The sequence below is a fragment of the Rissa tridactyla genome, chromosome 8 (genome assembly GCF_028500815.1).
Source record: "Rissa tridactyla isolate bRisTri1 chromosome 8, bRisTri1.patW.cur.20221130, whole genome shotgun sequence".
NCBI lineage: Eukaryota > Metazoa > Chordata > Aves > Charadriiformes > Laridae > Rissa > Rissa tridactyla.
Genome location: NC_071473.1, coordinates 37,451,807 through 37,478,565, shown reverse-complemented (window position 1 = coordinate 37,478,565; position 26,759 = coordinate 37,451,807). Strand labels below are relative to the sequence as shown.

Genomic DNA, 26,759 nt, shown 5'->3' with positions numbered 1-26,759 from the left:
AATAGAGCTCAGTTAAAAGGAGTCATTACCTAGACTCTTTGAATTAAGATGTTATAACTCACAACTAATATCCATGGCTCCCTGCAATGGTCCTTCATAGAAATCAAGGAAGACCATGCTTGACATCCTTTTTTCCTAAGGAGAAAAAATAACCTGGTTAAATGACACCACTTTCATCTTTATACGTCACACTCTGAGTCCAACATTTCTATTAGTTTTTCAACTCAACATTATCATAGCTATCCACACAATTCAAAGCTGGCTATCGCGTCATGGAAATTCTCTGTTATTGTGCTTGTTTTGTTTCAAATCAGCAAAAGGCAAAACAAATACTTTAACCTCCTTTAAATTTGTAAAATACAAACCTGAACATAATACAACTTTTTTACTATTTAGAAGATAAAAGTAACTATATTTGGAGTAGAAATATAATGAAAAAATTTTACCATTAAAAAAAATGTTTCCTTTTCTACTCAATCATTGAACTAGCCAATTTAGAAATACAGCAATGCTCATGTCAGATGCATAATAAATGCGTAAAGGGTACGGAATACTTTATTGTATTGTTTACCTATAACATACTTTTATGCTAATGTTCTACTAGACGCCTCAGTTTCTCACCTTCCCATTTCTTATATTTCCATTTAAATATTCCCATTTCTTTGCTGTTTTGAGATGGGTCATTTTCCACCACAATAAAGACTTCCAATAAGATCACATTCAAAGCTATCACCCTAAAATGGTGATAATGCAGCACCCAGCAGGAGTCTTTACATCACCTACACAAGTTAGAAATGGGCAGTGCAAACATGCACTAAGAACCAGTAATGCAAAAGTCAATTAAAACAAGTGAAACCCCCGAGAACGCACAACAGCTCCAACAATTTTACAGCTGAATATTGTAAGCTTCATATAGTGTCAGGCAGCAGAGTACAAAAGCGTTCATAAAAAGTTTAAAAGAAATTTAGTAAGCCAATTTTGCTTGAAAGATGTGGTCTTCCTTGTTTTATTACTGCAGAGGTAGACAAATGTATGCTCAGTCAATCTGAGAGCCTATATTAGCTTTTCTCAACAGGAAGCAACGTTGCTAACGAAGTGGTAAATTCAGTGTTAATGAGTGGCTTCACTGTTACCACCTCTGAGGTAAAACCTTCCATGTTCCAAGTTCCACCCATCTGTTCTGGTGTGAGGGGTTCAGAGGAAGAACAGACGCTTCCCATTTAAAGCAACTTCAGCGGTAGCCCCAAAACAGCAGGGAGGCAAACTGAGAATATCGTGCCTGCCTGGAGACTGCAAACCTCATTATCAGAATGGCTCCCGAAAACTTCTCACAGGTTTACATGATGAAGACAAAACCATGTTGCTCTACGTACAAAACCATGCTGACGCTAAATATTAGTGTTAAAGCTTAAGTTAAAAAGGTGGCTGGGGGACCATATGATCACCTTTAAACTGAGACTCTCTTCAGAGTTCTCATAAGCAATATCTAAAAACATTACACTGTGCACTCTTGTAAGAGACTCCTTTCCATATTGTGTATTTATGGAGATTGTGAACTATTCCATATGGATCTGATTAGTAGTCTTCTATGGTAATACAGCTGTCCCTACAGATTTCAGTCTTTGAATCAAGCCTGAAATGCTTACTGTATCAATAATATCGCTGTTACATTTTAATAATTTTCTGCTAATTATCACATTTTTTTCCAGCTATCAGGGTGGCACCATTCACTATTTTATGTGCAGGACAACAAGAAGAAAGTTACCAGTTTTAATAGCATGGTATTAAATAAACGTATAAAATAGTATTTTTAAATTACGGTAATTTAGAGTCAGCAATGCTTCATTATCTACTCCATGCATAGAAATTTACACAGCAACAATGACAGGTGTAACTAGACACATGCAAGGAAACATTCCACATAATGCCATCATTTTTGAGGAAACGTTAACATCTAACTCGTACCATTCAGGAATCGCAACACTCAAACTGAAATATTACCTAATCTCAACGCTGGGGAAAAAAAAGAAAAATCAAACATTGTAACAATTCAGATTTAACTAAGTCTACACGATATTCTTTGGGTATTTCCATCACAGTTTTAAAATTATCTTCTCTGTACCATAACAGAAATACACAAACTATTAATTCTGTCAAAATATATAGTAATTAATCTTTACTTAGTGTATTTGAAAAGTAAAACACTGACATGAAACTTCAAATTTGTTGCAAATAGTGCTTGTTATCCTCTACCAGGGCAATCACTATACAGTTGAAGTGATTTTTATTTAAGCACATAGTGCAATATACCTAGATCTGTAAGTGTAAAAATGGCAATACTCAAAATTCCTACTCAAGTGTTCACAATCCCAGGCTCATACTTTTAAAACACACTTTATCTAAAATGCTAGGCCAAATTCAATTCAATTATTTCAGTTAAGCCTAGAATGACTGTAGTGCAGTTACACGATACTCTATTTACTATACAGGAATTATTTCATATTCAAAAGCAGAAAACAACCAATTACTTAGACAACTAAGCCACATTCCATCCCTATTTAATAATTACTTTTACATTTACATATTTTTTAAAATTGTTTTTCTTCATAAAATATCAGTTTTCTAAATTGTAATGAGTTCTGCAGATACGACTGCCTGTGGCCAGATAGTCTAAGCATTAAAAAAGTGTAAGGTCAGATCTATCTTCAAGCTGACAGATCATCATTTAAATGCCTTAAGCTAATCTTATTGTCTCAAAAATCTTGAACATCAGTATTTTTGCAAACTATCAGCACTTGCTATAACACCCTTACTACACTACATCTTGAGGTTACTACAGAAGAAATGAGGTGATAATTGCATATTAACATAATTATTCAGTAATCCCTCTGAGCAAGCTTCCTAGGTCACTCAGTAATTCAGGTTAGATGCAACCTTCCTGTCATCAGATCTATGCTGTCCACTTTCTGTTCATTAATAATTCTTTTTGATAGGAATGTACGTAATTCCATTGTTCTATGTACATTATTAATTGTATTTATTACCAGTAGGCTTACGACACTTCCAAGTTCTTATTTCATAATGACAACTTTCGCTATGCAATAGGGTCACACACCAAATTAAGAGTATTGCCTTCATACTAGTTCATTAAAACTTATACTCCAGCGCTAAGTGTACTATGCTGTTGCCTACTAGTTGGAGATTTGTCAGTTTCTGTTACAAACCCCACTTTATTTTACAAGGTTTTACAATAGATTTGAAAGCACACTGGAGCTGAAAAATTAAGATGGAACAATTTGGTTGAGTACGTGAAAAGCATGAAGTGCTTTTACGTGTTTTGATAGCAAGTTTCTCATTAAATTCATAAACATAAACCAATGAGCTAAAGCACAGAATGACTATTAAGTGGCACAAAAACTTAGAAGCCACCTCCTCAATGGACTGAATTCACTCAGCCTAGTTAAAGTAACTGAAGAAAAATAGCCTTTCGGCAGTGCTGTAACGAAGGAAAAAAATACACTTGTCCTGTGCTAAGTAACTCCTTGTAAGTCAAGTTCTTTAAGCAGATTTGTGAATAACCAGGACACTCAATATTTAAGAGATAGGAAAGGTGTTTCAGGTTTGTACTGTTCCCATTTAGATTTTTCTTCAAGACTTTGTTATGAAATAGAGAAAATTAACAAAACCTATCATCTTATCCACAAGCAGTCCTGTAGTAAAGGTTTCTCAAATGACAGATGGTAGTAAAGATGATGGAACCAAAGTCCCATATTTTTAGGCAATAAACATCAGACCAGACAGAGCAAGCTGAAGTACATCATGGCACAGGACTAAAGAGACATCTCCTTCTATTTTGCCCCATTATGCAGTCTACTCCATCAACTTAATCGTGGCAAAGGTCAAACATGGAGCTTCCATCAAAACTGAAATGTTTAAGAACCTCTGGAAAACAACGGTTCGTACAGAGTCATCGAGGAACTAGTAGTGTATCAGCATAAACCAGACACGTCTTAAGAAAAAAAAAAATCAAGTTATTTAGAGGACAGCTGGACAATATTTTTGCCTCTTCCATACACTAATGCACCCAGTTCACCTCTCCCCAGTCTTGTGTTTATCTAGCAATACGAATACCCAAAGTCAATAAAACCATGATACTTTGATCATTAGAAGAACACCTATTACTCGTTTTCCACTTTATCTCTTCTTAAAAGCTATCCAGATCCACCCACCCTTCAGACAGAAATAGATCCACAAAGCCTGACAACCGGAGGATGAGTCAGTGACTCACCTTGTCTTCCTCCAGCTCCTATCTGAGTTTGCAAATTAAGTTGTTGAAAATAGATTCCCTTCTGCACGGCAGAGACACTATTTGTAGACTGCCTTACTTAGCTTTGAAACCTAGAAATTCACATGAATATTTCTGGATTTTTTTTTTTAAACTTCTGCAGTGAAGAGACAGCTTGTTTAATATGCACACTACCACGAGTACTGCTCTCCCACACCTACTTTACATTCAAGTATATGGTTATTAATATAACCGTGGTCTAAGGAGTTCCACTGAAAACTAGTTATCTTCAATTCAGATCCACAGCTGTTCACATGAAAACACAAATATTGGGAAACTCTCATAGCTAATCAGACTCTTCTATTAAAAATTATTCTTAAAGCAGCAAGAAAAATTACTGATACAACACTAAGAAGTTGTATTATGCCTGAAGAAAGAAATACAAAGCTATTGCCACCCGCAGTATAACCTTATAAATCTGTCAACCTTACTGTTGACAGATTACCAAGTTGTCAGTATCTCTGTGGAAAAAGTTGACCAAAGAGAAACTCTGAATTATAGAGGAGTCATCACACAAAAGCATCCATCTTGTCAGTAAGATTATACTTAGGAACATCAAATCTGAAGCACACTTTTTCAGAAAGTTTATTTACCTGAAACTTTGATTCTAATGAAACAATTTATTTAAAAACTTTGTGTCGGGTAGTAAGGAAAAAAAATGTTTCTTTAAAAATGTCAACATTTCAGAAACTTGATTTGTGATCTAAAATGTTTAAGAGTGATATTTTAACATCTCACATGTGAAAGGAGTCAGTACACAAGTGAAGAATGACCACCTTACAATTCAGAAATCGTAGAAGAGAATACCGTTACTGCCACCGACCATTCTTAATCTTATTCCTCTAATATTGATTTGCTTGGGAAAATAAACCAGTTTGTCACAATGGGTTGCATCATGCTAAAATTCAATACTGAAATCAATAAAATAAATGACAATACAATTTAAGTGTCACAAGGATCAGATGTATGACTTAAAAATTCAAAGTGAATTAGGTATTTCAAAAAGATGCCTAGCCAGTACAAAAATCCAAGACTCAATCTGATAACTTCAGAACAGTCAGTCACACATTGTCTGGCAACTCCACAGGCTCCCCTAACTCCCCTCAGCACTCCACATAGAAGACAGACAAGTACTTAAGACTGCGCATTCCTGCAGCTTTGTCTAATTTGGATTTTCAGTAGTACGATCTAGTTTGAATTGCACTGCTGTTAAGTTTCTATTAAAGATGAGAACTACAATCAAATATTGATTTTTCCTAAATGCAGGCATAGATGGTAATGACTAGCAGCATTCCAGTAAGAGACATAGAAGTTTGAAAAACACAGACTTAATGCCCTGCAATAGTACACACTATTTCTTTCCAGAACTGTTCCCTTACTTCTACGTGCATAGATAAATTCTTCTCCTTTACGTCAATCTCACATGCTCACACCTCTACTCAGCTCTGGTAAGGCTGCATCTGGAGTAGCGTGTCCAGCTATGACTGCCCAGGCCAAGAGAAATACGGAGCTATTGGAGAGAGTCCAGCAAAAGGCCACTAAGACAATTAAGAGACCGGAGCATCTCATACGAGGCAAGGCTGACAGAGTTAGGACTGTTCAGCCTGGAGAAGAGAAGGCTCAGTAGGACCTCATCAACGTGTACAAACATCTGAAGGGAGGGAAGAAAAAGACGGAGTCAAACTCTTTCCAGTGGTGTTCAGTGATAGGACATGAAGCAATAGGTATAAACTAAAATACATGAGTTTCCATCTAAAAACAAGGAAAACTTTTTTCCCGTGCGAGTGACTGGCACAGGTTGCTCAGAGAGGGTGTGGAGCCGCCATCCTTGGAGACATTCAAAAGCTGTCCAGACACGGTCCTGAGCAAGCTGCTCTAGGTGATCCTGCTTAAGGCAAAGGAATGGATAAGATCTCCGTAGTTCCATTCCAACATTGTTCTGTGATTCTGTTTTAGTACGCTTTGCTACAACAGTATCCCAGTTCCCACTTACTTGATTCCTCTTTAGAGTGCTCCATATGCTCAGACTATTCACTTTTTCCTTTCATTTAAAAATATCAGCAATATAGGCACAAGAATATTTGAATTAAGAAAAAAAGTTTTCAACCACTAACTTCAGACTTATTCTGACAGCTTAAGAGAACTACACAAAAATAATTAGGTATACAGCAAAAGTGCATTTTCTCTATCCCAAGTTATGTAGAACATATTCACAGCAAAACTATACTTTGATGCCCTTCTCCCTTCTATCTCTCTTCCAGTGTTCCTGTTTTCCAGAGTTCTCTCACTAAATAAAATAATATTATCACTCACTAAGTAAAGTAGTATTATCACACTCAAGTTTATATATAAACATGCAGTTCACAAGTCCCACCTCATTTTCTATTGGTATTTCTACAATTCAGGACTTTCCACAGGATGAATCCCTCTTCTATGTCACGATTTACTTAGATGCCTTCTTGATATGTCACACATGTCTTGATATGGCCTAAGGATGCTGGATTCTCAATGTCGGCTTTTCAGGCAATATAATAAAAATATTTCCTCCTCACAGAACCCACTCCCACCAGCAATGCTGTTCTAACTCCAGTCACAGTGAGTGAGACGTTTCAAAGAGCACATGTTTAGGAAAGAGCTTGCATTCTTCCAGGCTCTAGTCTCACCACTACAGTCCTTACATGGGGGATAATACTAAAATGAAAGACCTGCTGTCATTGCAGAAGATTTTGGCTTGCAGAGAAGAGGAAGCAGTCTCAACATGGAGCCATATGCTGTCAAATTACTGTGTTATACATTGGAATTATGCTTTTCTTTGCGGCAAAGCCAATTTAAATAGCTCCTGCCTTCCTCCACTCCCCCACGTTCCTTCTTTCCCACTTTATCAACAATTTCATTATCCACTTTAAAAAGCTGGGACCCACACACTGCTGAATCGGCACAACCGAGACGCAACAACTCTGAGTAAGGGCACAAACCTTTACTAACTTGGCTGACAGGAAAATCTACACGGGAATCTTTTCCTAAAGTTTATATCAATAAATAAAAAAGTGAAAATACAGGGAACATTTCAGAAGGCAAAAAAACAGGTTTGTCAGTCCTCTATTTAACTGCGAAAGACAACATTATGAAGAACACTAACACGAAGCAAGTTTTATGTTCTAAAATTACTTGAAGTACGCTACTCAACTGAAGTAAAATGCTAGAAGTAAATGCTAAAATAATTCAACTGGGGAACATTAAATACATCTTCTGAGAATACTATTAACACAAGAAACACTCTTAAATTACATATTAGACATGATAGCTCGATTTTCCATAGAGACATACAAATGCAAATACTTCCAGTAGGTTAAATAAAAAGCATTTTCATTTCTAAAACACATCAGTAACTTTTAGAAATTTTAAAACAAATCTACTCCCCCGTAACCTATAGTTTTACAGAATCAAAGTCACTTTATCTGCTCAGAAACAAGTGCTTTTGAAGCCAGGTACTGCCACCAAGTGGTGGTGAAATTCTGTATGCAAATCTAATTACTCCCCACGTAGAGCACACGTAACTGAAAACATTCCCCCAGCCGCCAAACGTGAGCCATGGAGTACTAACACAAAGACATTTAAAATTAACCGAAGCAGAACTTACAGAATTTTCATATCCAAATCTAAAACTGACTTTCAATTTAAAGCAAAGGTTTTTCCTACAATTCGGTCTTTTTGTTCAGACACATTGTGTGAGCAGTTGGGTAAAGAACCCTGTCTTCCAATACAACTATAGCAATGAACTGATTCTAATAATCAGCTGTTTTCCATTACTCTGTACACATCCCCAGTGATTACAATTACACGGCCACAGAAGTCTTACTTTCACCATAATCCCAAACTTCAGAGAAAGGTGAATTCAGTAACTGAAGCGAAAGATCTCTTAAGGTATAATCATCCAGCTTGTTATCTGGATAAGCTATTCAATGTACAATTGTTAGTATATAAAGATCACAACCAGAATGGGAAGTATTTTTAGAAGTCAGGTATATTTGACTATTTTTGCAGGAATATTTCTCAAGTTCATTAAACGATATTGTTAGTTACCTGCATGAACTAGTCCTGAAGTGTCAGTCCTACAGATCACAGATGAAAACATGTATGACAACACGATGCTCCATAACGGACTGTCAGTACAACTTTCTTAAAGACAACATTAAAAAACAGTTTAACCCAATTTTATTGAGACAGATCTTTGAACGTGACACACCTTTCAACTCTGGAAAAATTCAGACCTTATTTCCTATTATATTAAATAAAAGTTGTAATTCTTTTTGCCCAGCGGGACCTGAAACACATCTAGCAATTTCTCATGCTTTTTGCTTTTTTGGCTGATAAATTTGCTGTACATATTTTAATAGTATCACAAATTTTAAGATTGTCTCTCCTGCTAATGTAGAGACTTCTTAACTCCTAAAGCATGCTATCTTTCCCAATTACAAAAAGACTACCTGGAATAAACACTCTGCTTTTAGTCATTTAATTTAGAACCTTAGCGCAACGAATTACATTAGTGATACTCACTCATCCTTACCAGCAAACCAGCTCTTGTAATCCTCTATATTCTTCCAGTAATCAAGGGTTAAAAAGCTAGTATGAATGTAAGTAACAGTGCCAGCTAGGTAAGGCCAAAACCCCACCTTTACCTTTTTAGACTAAGAACAAAAAACTCTGTCAGTTTGGAGAAAGTTATCATCCTTACTGAAGGACATATGAAATAAAGAGTTTTTAAAAGACCTGAAGCTATATAACTGTACATGACCAGACGAACAGACAAAACTCTTAATTCCAAGTGATGACAAAAGATAAGGTAACTCCCCATATAATTAGTTTTTGGTTGGTTGGTTGCTGTTTTTCTTTTTTAAAAAAAGTCATCATCATCAGTGACTTAATGGCAGAAAACTCGACGTCATGTTACCAGGATAATATAAACAAGATGAAAATCATATGAGATTCCTGTCTGAGCCAAATTAACACAAATCCCACACATGCAAATTTATCCTGTGCAGAATTCTGTATATAACCTATCCTTCCTCAACATCTGTGGTGCTATTATTCACTTATTACATCATCTACTTTTAGGTAAAGCAATACTAAATACGTTCAAGACAGTTTCTGGAAACAAGTCTGATTTTGCCTGGTACCTCAAATGCTTAAAATCTGACCTCACTCTACACACTGTTACAGGGAAATTCAGCACAATCATCTACCTTCTGTAACGTTTCCTGTTACACAGAAGTGTGACCCATTATACTGTTAACACATTGAGACCAAGGTTATTTTTTCCTAAATTTTTCCCCTATTTAAAACAAGATAGGCCCTCCTATGGAGCTCAGAAGATGCAGTCCGCAAGTCAGAAAATCTAAACCCAAAGACTACAGTTATCCCAATAAAGTACATTCAGTGTTTGCAGGAAAATGAATTATGTGAAATTAAAAGAACTAAAACCCCAAATCCCTTACTCAAAGAAAACCCACATGGAAAGCACACTAACAAGAGTCATTAGGAAATGCATTCTGGTCAAGAGTACAAGAAAAATGTTTCAGCAAATCATTAAATCACATGTTCTGCTGTTGCTTTAAGTGACATAAGCTTACAAAAAAGGACAAGTCTGCACAGAGTTGTCCGAGTTAAGTTAATTGTTTAGAAGCCTGCAAGATGCTGCAGCCAGTACACTCATGAGTGGAGACAGAAAACAGAGGCAGTTGGGAAATGCAGGTTGTTATTTAAAATTAAGTCTTTCAGTCATCTTTGCTGCCCTTCTCTGAACCTTCTTCAGCTTTGCCATGTCATTTTTCAGTCACAGGGCTAGATTAGTACTCAAGAAGCAACATTCATTGCAATGCAATGCATCTGTGGTACACCACAAATTTATATAACCAGATCTCATTTTTGCTTTGTTCCCCGATAATGCATAATATTTTTGTTGATTTACTGACTATCCAGTTGTCATTTTCACAGAACTGTCAGAACCTCAAGATCTCCTCCAAGCAGTAACAATACTGATCAGACTGCATTACACTGTTTCCATGTATTCTTTTACACATTTTTCTGTCCTCTTGTTATGTATGCAAGAGTACAGGCTTTCTCCTCAGAGATCAGCTTTCTTCTACTATACACAGCTACCCACTGTTAAGGCAAGAGGTCTTTGGCATTTCATTCAGAAGAATTCATGCTTAAAGAACATATTCAGTTATTTATATATTAGACTTCTCAACTAATTTTCTGCATTTAAACCAGTAACGAGGTAACACATACATTAAGGAGAGAAGAACATAAACTGTAAGCATTAAGTACTGAAAGCATTAGAAAACAGAGGGAACAATCTAAATCTTACTGTGAATTCAAGTCCTCTCCCTAGCCGCACTTCTTGTTTTATCCTCAGATAAAGAGAAGTATTTCCTTTCGCAGCATTATATTTATTCCTAGTTTCAAAGCAGCACATTCTAGAAACCTGTGAAGTCAGGCTAAGGCAGGAAACATCCTTTACGCATAAGTATATGCAGGCTACACTTTTATTTGTTCATAGTATTGTATGCTTTTAATTGTTCATAGTTCAGAAAAATTTACAATCGAAGTACTGAATCAGTTATACATTATACAAAAGAACAACACTGAACAGAATAGTTACTGAAATTCCCCACAAAACGTTCTGCTATAATCAGTATTTTGAAGTTGACAGCAGTAGCTCTAAAAAAAGTCTCATCAGAGCAGAAGATACAAACAAACAGGTCACGTCTATTTTAAAAAGCACGCACTACATTTTTAAAGTTACATTAAGTCTACATATTAATTGGAGATTAGAAATGAAGAACAAGCTCATTTGAGCAAACGGGATCTCCCTCTCACCTCTTCAAAATACCAAGTCACCACAAGCAGCTGTATTCTGAGATGGCATATTAGTCAAACAGCAAGCAGGAAACCCAAGAAACCCGCTTTTGTTTGTTAGAGAAGCCTATGTACACCAGTCCATCATGCCCTGTCTCACAGCAGAGTTTACCAAACTGTGGGGTCTTACCTAAAGATATTCTTGAAAGACTCCAGCTGAAACAGACTAAAGCAAATTGCTTTTTATTAAATGTTTCACATAATTTCAAGTGAATTCAATAGAATATCAAGTAACATGAAGAGAAACAAAATCTGGGCTTAAATTCCTTTTTCTCACAATAATTGCAGCGGGGGGGGGATGAGAGGAGGAAAAGAAATGCCAAAGTTACAGAAAATTTTTCCTAGATGGACATGCTGCAATTGCAAAGGGACACAAGTTCTACAGCTCATGAGTACCAACATTAAGCTTCATATACTTTGTCTTTCAAATAGCTCCCCAAAGGGTTCCTAAGGGCAGGAGTGTGGGGGGGATCCTAACAGATTTTGATTATTAAAAATTTGAAACGCTATTCTGTTAGGTGGTGAAATTTCCCACACGGTTATTTATTAATAGAATAAGTGCAAGTTTAACATGGTGCTTTGACAATGCAAAGTACAATTTCCGTACTTTGAAACCAGGTGGATGATATGCAGAGGATGAAATTGATTTGAAGTACTCATAATTTTGGCTCTCAACAGCTAGCAGAATGCCTTGATAGCCTTTTTGACTATAATAGTTTATTCAAGAAAAGCATAAATATAATAATAATAATCTTAAAGTATTAGGGGGTGTGTGTGTTTTATTCCCACTTTGCTATCATAGAAGTCTATGTCCATAAATTACGGTAAGCAAGACACAAGTTTCAGTAAAATTTTCACTGACCACTTTTTCTGAGTGTTTAGCAGTATACATTAATAGATCCGAAGGATTTGGAGAAAAAAAAAAACAAAACACCAAAAACCCACAAAACTTCTACTTACCTTTCTTTGTTTGATTTGCATTAAGCTGCGGGATCTACTTCCACATTAAAACAAACCTGCAAAATAAAACAAGCTGTCATTGTTTTCTGCTTGTGTTCGAGACTATTAGACAAGACAGGCAAGGCTACATGGCTACATATGTATTCTATCAGTTTTGTCTCAGGATAGAATTATAAAAATTCCAGTGGTCAAATATGTATTTAATTTTCAAGTAACACAGATGTTGGTGTTTTAATTACAAAAAAAAAAACAACCAAAAAACAAACCAACAAAAACCACCAAGAAATCATACCAAATATACATATGCCATTAAACTAAGTGCGCAGAACAGGGGGGAAAAAAGTTCCACAGCAAGGAAACCTGCATTTTCTGTTAGTGCCCTGAAAGCCAGCTATCTTAAGTTCCCTGAATGGGGAATGAAGCACAGAAAGGAAATGGTTACAAACGAAAGCTTTTTAAAAATTGTTTTATCAAAACCAGTCAATGTATCTGAAATTAAGTGTTGGAGGGTTTTAAATCTTAGCCTCACTAATTCCTCGCCTTTCCTAGGACAAAGTTGTGTTTATTATTTTAAAGCTAGCTGGTCCACTTTAAAATCATAACTTACCTTGCCTTTATGAAGGCTGAATAATGTCAGATTAAATGCTCTAATTTCAGTTTTGCTCATGGATCTTTAACAGAACTAACTATACAAGGAAATTTTTCACTTCCTAGTTGGAGATACTAGACGATATAACATTTGGAAGAGACTCAAAATTCTTTAGTCAGGTTTTACAGTAATATTCACGCACCTAGAGAAGCAAAAGTGTTATTTTCAAACAGCAGTGGAGCCCAACTGTATGTTACAGAAGGTAAATGTAAATGTACAGTTAAAAACACCACAAAATACACCCTGCATGTTTGAAGAGCCAAAATACCTTCAAAAAAAATGGGAAAGAAGGTCTATGTAGGCTTTACATTAATAAACACTAAGATCAGCACTAAACCAGACACCTCAGTGAACCTCTGCACATCAGCTGGGCAGAGTCAACCCCAGACTAACACTTCTCTCGCTACAAGTAAGAACTACATCAATGACTGTGCCCCCATGCAAAATGATCTCACAACACCACCGTAGCAATTCTCACATCTCCTGAACATTGCAATTAGCTAAACATTAGCAATAACTGTTCTCAACGTAGATTTCATGGTTTGTGATTCAAGTGCAGACAGACTCCTTGCATCAAAGGATTTCGGCGCAAAGCCCAGACAACCGTAGACCAGTGCGGCAGTACCGCAGACTGTCACACAACCCCTTACTCACTGCAACCGCTTTGGCATGGACACACATGACTTCAGACCAAGCCATTTACTCTGTTGACATAACATGGGAAGTCCTACCCTACGCTGCCTATCTGGAGGGCATGTGCTCTTCTACTCACTGAATGTGCTCTTGGGAGGAAACTTAAATGCAAGTACTCTTGAATGTAAGTACTCTTTGGTTCACAGGCAGCTCACAGATCACTTGGACCAAGGGGCTGGCCACGGCAGCCCTGTGTTACAAACTTCAAAGGGCCCTGCAGAATTAACTCCCCTTTTTGGGATTTCAAACACAGTGGCATTCAAAGCTCCACCCAATGGAAGACAGAATGTGCAGCAAACATCTTGATGAAGGCAATCAATCCGCATTTTAGGCTCAACTACTGATAGTATTAAGACTTTCACTGTTTAAAACGAGTAAACGTACAGCACTTAACCAACACTCACCTCTCAAAGGTCTTTCTGCTGTCAAGGAAGATTCCTCTCACTCCAGCACAAACAATCAAACTCTAACACCTCATTTCAAGGGTGTTGACATTTGGAATAACTGAGGACCTGAAATTCTTTACCAGCAGATCCAAGAGAAATAGTTCTCCAAGACTCCTTAGGGAAAGGCAAAGATTTCAAAATCACAAATGCTTTGGCTCCGATTTTCCTGTCTTAATTCTCATTATCAGGAAAGGAAGTGAGAATGAAAGCCTCGCTCTCCCTCACCAGGTAATAAAGACAGCATCAAAAGGGACTCAGAAGCAGGTAAGAAATGTAGTTACAGAGCATTCACCCTGAGGCCTTGCCATTCCAGTGGTGAAAAGGGGCCCACAGCAGGTAGAAGGACTGCTGTAAAATGGTTCGGCTTCTGATCACCAATAAGCAGCTGCCTGTTCTGATAAGGGCAGGAAACAGGAAGTGGAAGAAAACTGCAACGGTGGAGACGGGCGATATCTCAGAGGTACCCCCAGCAATGGACTGAAAGCGCTTAAAGGCATAAGCATTTCTCCCTAATCAGTAAATGTGAACCAAGGCCGGTTCAGTGCTCGCAATGATCACCTTGCCCAGTGACAAAACTGAAGCAGCATACCAATGATACTTCTATTCATGCAACACACGAAAAAGGCCAAAGTAGGCACAAGAAGTTCTCCAGCCTGTACACAATGACAAAGTCACATCTGCGGGTCTTGCTCAGAGACAGAAGTACAACCCACAGGTATATCTGAGCTACAGACACAAAGAGATTCTCAAAAAGCATTTGCTTGAGGAATAATTTTTGAGGCTGTAAACACCGGGTGTAAAATAATTGTTACAGATAATCACACTAGACTAGTTAAAATTTTTAATCTTACTGGCTTAGCTAGAGAACAGCTACGAAAGCTTCCATAATCCTGCGTTCCCAGGCGAACAACAGTTACGGTTGCTACTTCAGAAGTCAGGTTCAGACTGTTATCAGAACAACTAAAAGAACTACTTTCACATCTATAAAGATAGCACAAAAGATTTTATCTATTACTCTTGCATCAAGCTTATAACCATTCACAAGACAAGGTTTATAAAAACAATTGATCTGAGGTCAAATGTAAGTTACTACACAAAACTTGCCTAATTACTCCTCTTGTCATCAGAGCTAGATCTTATGTCAAGACTAAATTTACTTTTATTCACTTTCTGTTTACATTATTAGGGCCCTGTTTGCTATAATAAAGTATCTCCTATAACATGCTCCTCTTTGGGGAAAACGTTTGAGAAACACTAGAATGCAAAAGTGGATAGTGAGTGAATAAAATTTGCAGTAACCCTGACACGAGTTCTGATCTAATTATCTACTGCTTAGCCCTTGTTACCTAACAGATCTGCGATAACTGACATTTCTACATCTATCTCGGAAAAGACACTTAACCATCTTTAACCACCACCTTCTCTTGAAGCAGTTGCAGTCAGGAGTGTAATTCATAGAGAAGTTTTTTTGTGGTTTTTTTGTTTGTTTGTTTGGGGGTTTTTTGTTGATGTTTGTATTTTTAAATAGACTTATAATGTAATATAAAACTATCTTTTTCCCCCCATAGCTGATTACGCTTGTGGGGAAGGAAGGAAGAATAAATAAAGGCTAGAATAAACTACTCTACAGGAATGACTTTTGTTGGTATAAGCTGTGGCTAAACAGTCCATTTCACCAGTTTAACGTAAAACCACAGCAAAACGTTTGAAACTCTAGTCTTGACTTCAAGCACTTTCTGGGACTTACAAAATGTGATTAGTTGATTGACCATTTACATCTATTAGGATACTGCCGTCACAGCATTAAAATCTGCTAAATTTGAAAGCCAGGGAGAGAAGGGGGGGAAGGCAAGAAATTTCCTTCAAATATCTGATGCAGCTCTGGAAAGTGTCCGCAATCTTACAGAAATCTAATAACCCTAAGAATCAATACAGGAAAAAACAGACAGTGGAAAGCAGAGATTACTCTACAAAAAGGCTATTACAAGAAGCCCAGAAGAAGTTACAGCTAAAACTGTACACACAACTACCAAGGATAAAATAATCTCAGAAGAGGACTAAAAACGCAAAAAAGTAGCTGACAATAGTCTCCTAAATCAGTTAATACAGCTGAAAAACTCTTTAAATGTAAGCCTATACTGCCACTTTCCCAACCTTTTCAACAATGACCTTGTCTGTACAAAATGTAGTTTCCTGTTTTCTGTCTGCACAAGGAGTTTTGATGCTCGTCGATTTCTATTAAAAAGTATAAAAATAACTTAATCTACATTGAGTACCCACAAATACCTAGAACTAAGATTCAGTGTAGATCAATTTAAATTTACTCGAATTTAAACATGAGGTTTTCTAAAATCACAGATTTAATTCCCTTTGAGAATTTGTAAAATTCTCTCAATCTATGCTATTCCAACCTTAATCAACCGAAATTAGAAATGTTACAATCAAATTCACCAAAAATAAATTTACAAAGGAAAAATAACAATCACTCTTCTTGTAACAGTTAATGCAAAGCGATATTTAAGTGCCAGTTCCCTACTGAAGCCTGAATTATCCAGAAGTCAAATTAAGCAAAAACTTAACACTTCACAACATGAAGAGACAAAATTTAAGTCCTTTTACTGGAAATGCTTCTGACTTCAAAGAATCTGCAGTAACTGAACAAGAGTGAGCAAGCAAGGGACTGCAAGAGAAAAGACTGCCTCCTGCATTTTGAATCTCCTGCTAGATTTTGAGAGTTGTCTGAAAAATAGTTCAAAGAAGCTACAGTTCTTCCTTTGTCTATTCATCAGAGTAAAAGCCACATGCACAGTTCCCAAAGCTGTGGTAGGGCTTTCACGTGGAAGTGTTGAAATCTCTCTTTTTTCTACTTAGAGAAAGTTTTGCTTTTTGACAACACCCCATATGGGATGGTGAAGCACTTCAAGGAGAAGTGTGTCAGCATAGGAAACAAACACAACTGATCATACCTCAAGACTGTGAAGCTATTTCAGTCCAAACAAGATTACAAGTAGACAAATGCAACATTAATAGAGTATCACAGTAGGGGAAAAAAGCAGTCAAGAGAGTAGCTTGAATGGAAAAAAAGAACTTGTGTTTTTACCATCAAGTCAAACAACAAATTTAATTATTATTTCAAAAATCTCTATTATGTAAATTGAAAAAAAAATGGAAAAGCTATCAGAGGGAAAAATATTCTAGGTAAACTGGGGTTTGGACTAACAAAACACATATTGGTCAGAAAGGTTACTTTTCTCTCCATCACCAAACAGATAAAGAAGTAAGCATTTAAAGATCTACGCAGCAGGCAAACAACAAAGACGGAAAGATGTCTACAAAGCAGCAAGGGGAAGACAACATAACTTAAGAGCTGTTTGCTTTGAGCATACATTATCCAGTAAGCAAATATGTAAAGGTCCACATAAAAATGAAAGCATCATAAATGCACTAAACTGAAGCATCAGTTTAAAGATGGAGTTCTGAAAATATTTAGAACGTCAAGGCCTTAAGAGAAAAATATTAATATATTGTTTCTGAAGGTTACTTATCAATGCAGTTTCCCCCTCAGCTGAGATTAGTTGTAACATTCTAAATATCATTGATATTTAGTAAGTTTACAGTCCATAAATAGCCAACTAAATTGAATGCCATTATTCGCAATGAGAATCACCATGAGCAATAAGCTGCAGAGAAATAATTCACCACTTTCCTTTATCATTCCTCTACCAGTTAAAGCTACAGATCAACATACCACTTGCATAATAAACACATGTACACCTTCAGTCATCCTTCAGCCTATTTATCTTAGCCACATGAACTAGCTCTTAATTTGCTGCATTTATAGATCTCATATATAACAGCTTCTCTCAAATAGGAAAAGCTTAAAGCACAGAATGACATCATCTCTCCATTCTGCTCCAAACTACTAATGGCACTGTGCATAACCTTGGCATCATCCTTGACACTGAACACTTCTCCTTTCATTATGCTGCCAGCAAAATCTCATCAATACATTACCTGTGCAGGAACTGCCACTACCCTTCAGCTATGGAATCACTCCTCCAGTCTGAATTACTATGTATTCCTTCACTGTATCATCACATAAGCTTTACACATAGCTCCCCAAAATACAGTGACATAACCTCTGACTGTAAGCACTGCATGAATGCACTTCAGAAAACAGACAGTTACATGAGATCTTGCCTCCCACATAGAAATTGCTTGCAGGTCTTTACAAATTTCTAGTCCAACTTTGCACACCCAGTTTCTCAGCTAAAACTAAGTAAATGGGAATCAAAAACAGAAAGCTTCTTCGCTGAAGTGCTCTTCTAAGGAATCAACAGTCCTATTAAAAAAAAAAAAAACAACACATTTTGTGTCTTTAACAAATTAAAAAAAATAGAAGTATCTGAGGCAACACCTTCCAGGTGCTCATTTTAAGAAAATAGACTGTTACATTTCAAGGTTCGTTTTTAAAATACCAAACTGTACAGTGGTGTTAGACATTTGTAGTGTGATCCTCTCCTTTCTACAAAACCCACAGAACTTTAACAAGAAAGTGAAGAAGGCAAAGCCAAGCATAAGAATAAAAGAAGTTAAAATTGCATGCATCAAATTAGTGCATCCTCTTTTGTGTACCACCAAGCAGCAGCGTTCTATCATCCAAGTGACTGACTTTACAGTTTCTACAACTTGAAAGTTGCATTTTATGTATTTGGCACGTATGCCTGTAAATGAGGCAGGATTCCACTGAAATCCATCAGATGACTGTTTCATACAGGATACTGAAAGAATCATAGAATGGTTAGACTTGGAAGGGACCTTAAAGATCATCTGGTTCCAAGCCCCCTGCCATGGGCAGGGACACCTCCCACTAGACCAGGTTGCTCAAAGCCCCATCCAGCCTGGCCTTGAACATTTCCAGGGATGGGGCATCCACAGCTTCTCCGGGCAACCTGTTCCAGTGTCTCACCACCCTCACAGTAAAGAATTTCTTCCTAATATCTAATCTAAACCTACCCTCTTTCAGTTTAAAACTGTTACCCCATGTCCTATCACTCCACTCCCTGACAAAGAGACCCTCCCATTTTTCCTGTAGGCCCCCCTTAGGTACTGGAAGGCTGCTATAAGGTCTCCCCAGAACATTTTCTTCCCCAGGCTGAACAACCCTAAACTCTTTCAGCCTGTCTCCAGGAGAGGTGCTCCAGTCCTCTGATCATCTTGGCCCTCCTCTGGACTTGCTCCAACAGGCCCATGTCCTTCTTATGTTAGGGGCCCCACAGCTGGACACAGCACTCCAGGTGAGATCTCATGAGAGCAGAGCAGAGGGGGAGAATGACCTCCCTCGACCTGCTGGCCACACTTCTTTTGATGCAGGCCAGGATGCAGTTGGCTTTCTGGGCTGCGAGCGCACATTGCTGCCTCATGTTGGGCTTCTCATCGACAAACACCCCCAATTCCTTCTCCTCAGGGCTGCTTTCAATCCATTCACCACCCAGCCTGTATTTGCACTTGGGATTGCCTCAACCCACGTGCAGGGCCTTGCACTTGACCTTGCTGAATTTCATGAGGTTTGCATGGGCCCACCTCTCTAGCTCATCCAGGTCCCTCTGGATGGCAACCCTTCCCCTCCAGCATGTCGACCGCGCCACACAGCTTGGGGTTGTCAGCAAACTTGCCGAGGGTACACTCAATCCCATTTTCCATGTCGCCAATGAAGATGTTAAACAGTCCCAGCACGGACCCCTGAGCAACACCACTCATCACTGGTTGCCACTTGGACATCAAGCCATTGACCACAACTCTTTGAGTGCAGCCATCCAGCCAATTCCTTATCCACCAAGTGATCTATCCATCAAATCCATGTCTCTTCACTTTAGAGACAAGGATGTCGTGTGGGACAGTGTCAAATGCTTTGCACTAGTCCAGGTAGATGATGTCAGTTGCTCTTCCCTTATTCACCAACACTGTAATGCCATCGTAGAAGGCCACCAAATTTGTGTGAAATAAAACTGTACAATAAAAATAATACATATGTACAAAGTGAATAAAACACGTGCTACTTGAGAAATACCCTGGTTTAAGTATAGATATTTGCATTTCAAGTCGTAGGCAACTGTATATTTCAGATGCATACTTTAAGTAAAGGCCTTCTTAATTTTTACCAATGACCACTGAATAATCTTTCTTAAATTCCCTGAATAGAGAATAGTTTATCAGCTCCACCTCCACTGAATTAATACAGCGCCTTTTCAATCGGCAAGTCTGACAGAGAACTTCACTAAAATCCCCCCAAAACCAAAAGAACTATAGAAAAATGGGATCTGCTATAGGTAATACAGGACAACTCACATACACAGGCCTTTGATGAAGAGCAGACACGGTTGACTATCAGTCCATACCTGCCATCAAGTCTGCCACCTGTGGAATCCTGACACTGAAGAAAATGCATCAATTAATCTCCTCACACTCACTACACTTCAGATATCCCTTTCCTGACGTACTTCATTACACACTTCTGAAATTCTTCAACATAACTGCACTCTTCCCTGTTAATAAAAAAACCTGCAAAAAGTTTACTCCACAATACATACACTTACGTCCTTATGAAATAAAACCCCTGAGTAGATTCCACTCTAAAATCTGATCCTTATTTATAGATCTTCAAACATGATTTAGGTTGGCTGTATTTTTTTATTTTGAACTCAAAATACAAAAAAATCTTAAACAAAAGCTTTGCCACATGAAAAAAAATCATTAGGGGCTTAATTTCTGAAAGCCAGAATTATGTTACCAGATACCACATACTTCGTGAAATATTACCAGGGCTTTTTAAAAAAATGATTACTGAAAGAGATTAATACTCTGTACTGGTTGTTTTTGTGCAAGTCATTTTATAAGGCCATTATGTTTATTAATACAATATTAATACAATGTAAAACTATTAAGCAATTTTTTGGGGTAGAAAATGCATTAATCAGGTTTTTAAAAATATCAACTAGAAATTAGTTTTTCCAATAAACAGATTACTATTCTAAAACAAGAAGCCTGATGATAGCCATTAATATCTAAATGGATTTAAATCTCTGTTCCCGTTAAGGGCACTTTTACCTAAAAGCAGTATCTCGCACAACATTTCCAATCGTAGTTAAAGCAGCACATTAATAGTCAAGCCATGTTGTTACTGTAGCAACAATGATTTCTGGTAGCCATTTTCTTTTCAGCTTTAACACTGTTCCAAAGCCAACAGTCCTTACTGCAATCTCTGTTTAAACCCAAAGGCGGCAAACTGCTCAGCAGTTTTCTCTCTGGCTACATACTTCAGATACCTCCCTCTAGGCTGTCGTCTTCAGTCTAATGTACTCACCTAATAGTATTCTCTAATGCTGGACTCCACACAGTTTCAGTTTACACTAATGAAAATATCACAGTATGGCAGGCCACTTTTTTTAAAGAACCCCTACATTTAGGAGGCTAAACAGTTTGCAGGACACTGGAAGAGAAGAACAATGATGGGATTCATTATTTTAACCTGCCATCTGTAAGAACACAGCCCAAGACAAGACTACCAGGTAGCAGGCTTACAGCCTTGGTCATTACACTGACAGCAGCCACGGGGAACCCCTTCCCACATCACAGACTACAAAAATCCAGGCATGCGCTGTAGTCAAAAGCAATTTCTTAGTAGACTGACAGCTCTCTGAATTTTCTGTATTTAGGAAACCCTTTTAAGACTAAACTAGACATTCATTTCCAGCTCCTCCTCTACATTTTTGCAGTCTTAAAAATGACAACACCTGAAGCACTTTCTTGGCTTTCTTAAGACTGCAATGCAGTCTTTTAAAAAGGCTGAACCTAAAAACCTACAGCTCAAAATTAGTGATAAACACCACTATTTTCACTTCTTTCTTAAACAAAAAATCTCCCTTTCTTGTATCATGACAGTTTGAAAGAAAGCAACGGTGGGAGGGCACCAACAAGAGTGACACACGTAACCATTCGGAACAGCCACAGGAGGAAATAGTGAACTGGTATTAGTGCATAAGTACCCCCTACAAAACAGGATCCTAAGTCCAAAATCAGTTCCTCACAAGTTTGTTCCAGCTGAACGGGTAGCTATGCTGGGATCACGAGCTCTAATGCCTGCTGTTGTCTGTCTAGACAGCGTTTCTGACACTTCCCGTAGACCGTGGCAGGAAAGGGAATCTCCTGGCTCATAGCCTCAGCGGAAGTGTATTTTCTATGCATGTGAAAATGTAAAACCCAACAAACATTTCCTAGAGATTTAATCCACACTCAGATTTCAGTAAGTATATGTAAACCTCTGCTTATAAACTAGTAATAAGTATCTCATATGTAAGGGCTTAAACTTAAAATGAAGGTAGGTTTATGCCAAACTCTGAATTGTTGCGGCTGAGACATTTTATTCCGATATCCCTATGACGGTAACCTCCAGCAGAGGACAGAGTAGACACTCTGGAGTATCAGCATCTTTAAACTCCACTGATAACGCCCAAAGAGCCTGCTTGTTTATCAGAGGACTAAGCTGTCACAATGAATGCTCCAGTATGAAGACAATAAGCATATGAAATAATCACCTAAAAATATAAATTATAGTACTGGCATTCTTCCTGCAATAGTTTTGTCCAAATAAAATGTACATGTATTTTATACAATAGGATTAAATTACTGCTTATCAGATTTGAAGTGAGGCTACAATTGTGAAAAGTGAAGCTTTCTAATTGGGTTCATATACATGCTATTACTTATAATCTATGAAAGATCACTTTGGGGAGCCACATATACATAGGCAGTAATGCAAAGCCTTTCCTTCATTTTGCAAGAGCCTGCTTTTTGATGACAGAGGATTGGTTTTGGTGAAGGAGTAAAGTTAGAATATGTTGTCAACACTATCTCCTTAATAGCTATTGAAAACAGTTTTTAAAATAAGTAAAAATCCATTCCTCACTGAGCTACCCAGTGTTCACTCCTGGTCTGGTGGCAGTTTAAGCTTCCAACACTGTCCATCATCTTCTTAAACAGGAAAAAAATATCTCCTACTTTAGATAAGCTGTAGCAATGCGACATAATTAATCCAATTGTGTTTTATTTTTACATCATTATGCTAGATAGCTGCATGAAGTCTTTTTTTTTTTAAAAAGGAACAGCCCGCATCTTACAGCCCAGGTTATAATACCACACCTGGCAAGCAAACTGAGGCAAATGTGCACACACACACACACACCCCTTTGAAAGGTAGTTTGAGACCACTAGTTACCATTTTGAACACTCCATCATACCAGCCACACATCAGCAGCACCACGAAATCCATGTCTCTTTAGCAAGCTCTTATTCATGGTCCCTGTGTTCAATCAAGAAGTATCCACAGGTTTTATTACTATCATTCTAAATTCATCACCATATGGGACTGTTGCCTAGAGTATGATTTCCAAGTGTTTTGTAAAGTTACTAAGCTTGTCTCAAAAATTATTCTATGAAAAGCATTTTGCTATGAAGCAGATATTCTCAAAATCTTCCCCAAGGTCTCTCTACCTAAGTTATGCGGCACCTTGAGGTCTACTTTCTACACTGTTTAATAAACTTCTACGGAGTCTCCATATCAGATTGCGTCATTAACCCTTCTCTCTTCAAAGTCGAACCCTTTAAATGCTCGTGTACTTTGTTCCACCATTCACTTCCTTTTGCTTAGCCAACAATCGGGCTTGTATCTTTGCTTCTTTTACTATTTGAATTAATTCTTCCAAACACATGACAGCCAACAAACAAAGTCAGTCCTTCAGACTTGTTATTTCTTTAGTAATAAGATACCTGGGATTTCAGGTGTAAGCATGCAGCGTTTCATGTACAGACTTACCTCCATTCATTTGCATACACATAGTAAAGTATACTGGTTTTTACTGCCTTGTCACACCTGCAAATACATATCTTCTGGCCTAGTTTCCATGAGCTGGATGTAATGATACACAACCAATAAACTGAGGCAGGGCATACAGATTCTACCAAATATATTTAAGGGTCACAACATACCTGCCACACCACAAAACAGAAACCCCATTACATCACATGCGCTGGGCCATTTCATTGCCACCATTTGGTCATGTGGCATACAGTGCCATTCATATAGAACACTGATCTCATGATAGAAGTGCTGACGTGTCCATCATATGATGAATTACAGCAGTGTAATTGATATATGATATATAATTGATATTGTAATATGATGAATTACAGCACGTGTTCTGGCTACAGGGAAGCATCCTTCTGGCACGCCCCCAAAGAAGTTGTAAGATTTTCAGAAGAGACAACTGCAAAAAGCACACCATGTTGGCTATCCTCACCTGTGCATATCCAGCCAACTAGCTGTCCTTAGGCACCTAATATGGTTGGAGCTAAAAAAAATAAATAGAGACTTGCTTTGTCAGTTTTCCTGACCAAAACAGATTTCCCAACCAAATTTTCAAGAGTAGCCCAAGAAACAGAAGAGACAAGACATACACTCTAAGCCTGTTTTGTATGCTTTACATTGGATTACGGGGATAGTGCAAAAGAACTGGATTTGCATGGGCTAGGGTTGTACAAAATCAAAAGTGTAAAATGAATAAACACACAGCTGGCACAAGCCATTCACACGACTCTGTTTCAGAATACAGACACAAATGACAGCTTTTTAACTGAGGCAAAGAAACATGTTTCCCATGCCTCCCTTGCACCTTAAAAAGCAGGTAACCCTGAGAGAGAAATATTTTCTTCTAGCAAGGAAACAGCTTATGTTATTTGCACTAATAACAGAGCTTCTTAAAACAACTGAAAGATTTTTTTTAAAAAAAAAAAAGCATCTAAGACAAAGGAAACTTTGCCATTGTCTTGGACACCCACAGTCAAAACAAAATGACCACCGGAATACCTCCTGCAAAGGCTTCATACATTCACACAGAGATTGACTAATATGTCCCAAAAACTTAGTCACCTATGTCAACAGAGGTTTTGTGCTTACTTTTAGGCCCATAAATAGCCTTGACTATTTACCCACTGACTGGCCCCGGAGCTACTATCTTAGCTCATTCTTGGGAATTTTGTAAGCATAGAAGTTAGATTTTCAAGGTTAGTCCCAGTATTTCATGTTCGTTTTTAGCCGGAACACTGAAAAAAATATGATCAACACTAAATGCTTAGAAAATACCTATGAGTGTGAAATCTTCTGGTTTAAATGGATTAAAGGAGAGAGAGGAACTTTTCCTTAAGTTCATGGACAATGTATAGAAGCAATTAGAGTAATTCTGACAAAAATGCTCAGAACTTACCCAATTCCTAATCAACTTTAAACAGCTTCAGAGAAAATAAGACCCATGAACTATTCCCCAGAAGTCTGTTAAAAGTACAAAGATACGTAAGGTATTACTACAAATTTAATTTAAGAAATAACCCATTTTTATCCCCCCATTCACAAAACTAAAGACTAACTCAGAGAACCCGTAAAACAGAAAACAAATGAAGTTAGAGCACAGAACAGGTCAACTTCTCCAAAATTAGACTTCAAAATACCTAACCAAAGCTATTCATTGTCTATATTTAAGCCTATCAGAAAATTGCTGGGAATTTGCAACATTTAGAGGAAAACAATGTGCTATTTGTGTCTTTTAATTTTTTATGAGGTATAGGTAGTCATAAAACAGTCAGATTTGTACTGAAGGCAAGACTAAAGAAAAGGCGAGGGGGTTTTGGGGTGGGTTTTTTGTTGCTTTAGGTTTTTTTTGTTTGTTTGTTTGGGGCTTTTTAAACTAATAGGGTTGTCCTATTAAAAACAAATTGTGAATAGAAAAGTACTGGTAACAAAAGGTAACAGTAATACTTTTTTATTCCTTCAAATAAGCTGTTGATTAAAATCATACAGCTTTGATTTTCTTTTCTAAATGCTAAAATCTCCTTTAAGGTCAGGAAGAAATGCTAATGAATCTACAGTGACAGAAAACATGAAGAAAATGGGACAACCTCAAGAATGTAAAAACCACTGCACTTTCTCCTGCTGAAAATGGCATTCCATAAGATGACTTAAAAAAAGGAAAGAAAAGTTGAAGTAAAACTGTTTGGCAGAATGAAGGCGAAGTCACAGAGAGATTACTTTCAACAAAATCACCCTGGAGCCTAGTATTAATATTACTAAGTTGGAAGAAGACTTTGTTTTAAGAAGATCATGGAAACCACAACACAAAGGATCACTAATTAATCCTCCCTCCTTTATGTTTACATCCTTTGAAAACAGTATGCATCAGCATGCTTCAGGACCAGCTTACTAGATGGGCCTAAACCAAGTTATTTGAAATACATTAAATAGAACTTCATTTAAAACAGCTCCCAACATCCTAAACATCAAAATTAACACCTCGCACACGACAAACAAACTGACTTTTCTCTAAATGGCTTAACAGACAAAAAACTCAACTCACCGCTAACGCTCCAAATGACGTGAAGAAATGTTCTGCAGTACCTTTTATGCAAAAGTAAAACCCTATCTCTTTAATTCCCTAATGAGCATTGCCGGACTTCTAAAGAGACTACAGAACCTGTATGTGTTCACAATTTTACGAAATGTCAATTAATTACCCTAAATGTAGCCTTAATTTAGAATTTTGTATCTTGTTCCATAACACAATAGTCTTACATTGGAAAACAATAAAGAAGATTTTAATTGTGTCTATATAAGCGCTTATAAAAGATCTCTCTGGAT

General features: G+C 37.4%; 1 protein-coding gene across 24 annotated transcripts in view; it reads right to left on the bottom strand.

The window, feature by feature from the left end:
- Positions 1-26,759, bottom strand: part of ZNF644 (zinc finger protein 644) — a 78,084-nt gene that overhangs the window by 17,394 nt on the left and 33,931 nt on the right. For 8 of the 24 annotated variants that reach the window (XM_054210903.1, XM_054210902.1, XM_054210922.1 and 5 more), the window contains exons 2-3: positions 12,230-12,285; positions 30-135 (exon numbers count right to left, since the gene is read on the bottom strand). The gene's annotated coding sequence lies outside the window, so the exon portion shown is untranslated. Of the gene's footprint in view, positions 1-29; positions 136-11,399; positions 11,436-12,229; positions 12,286-13,975; positions 15,008-26,759 lie in introns of those variants that run through there. The other 16 variants (XM_054210917.1, XM_054210904.1, XM_054210913.1 and 13 more) reach the window with 8 other exon arrangements.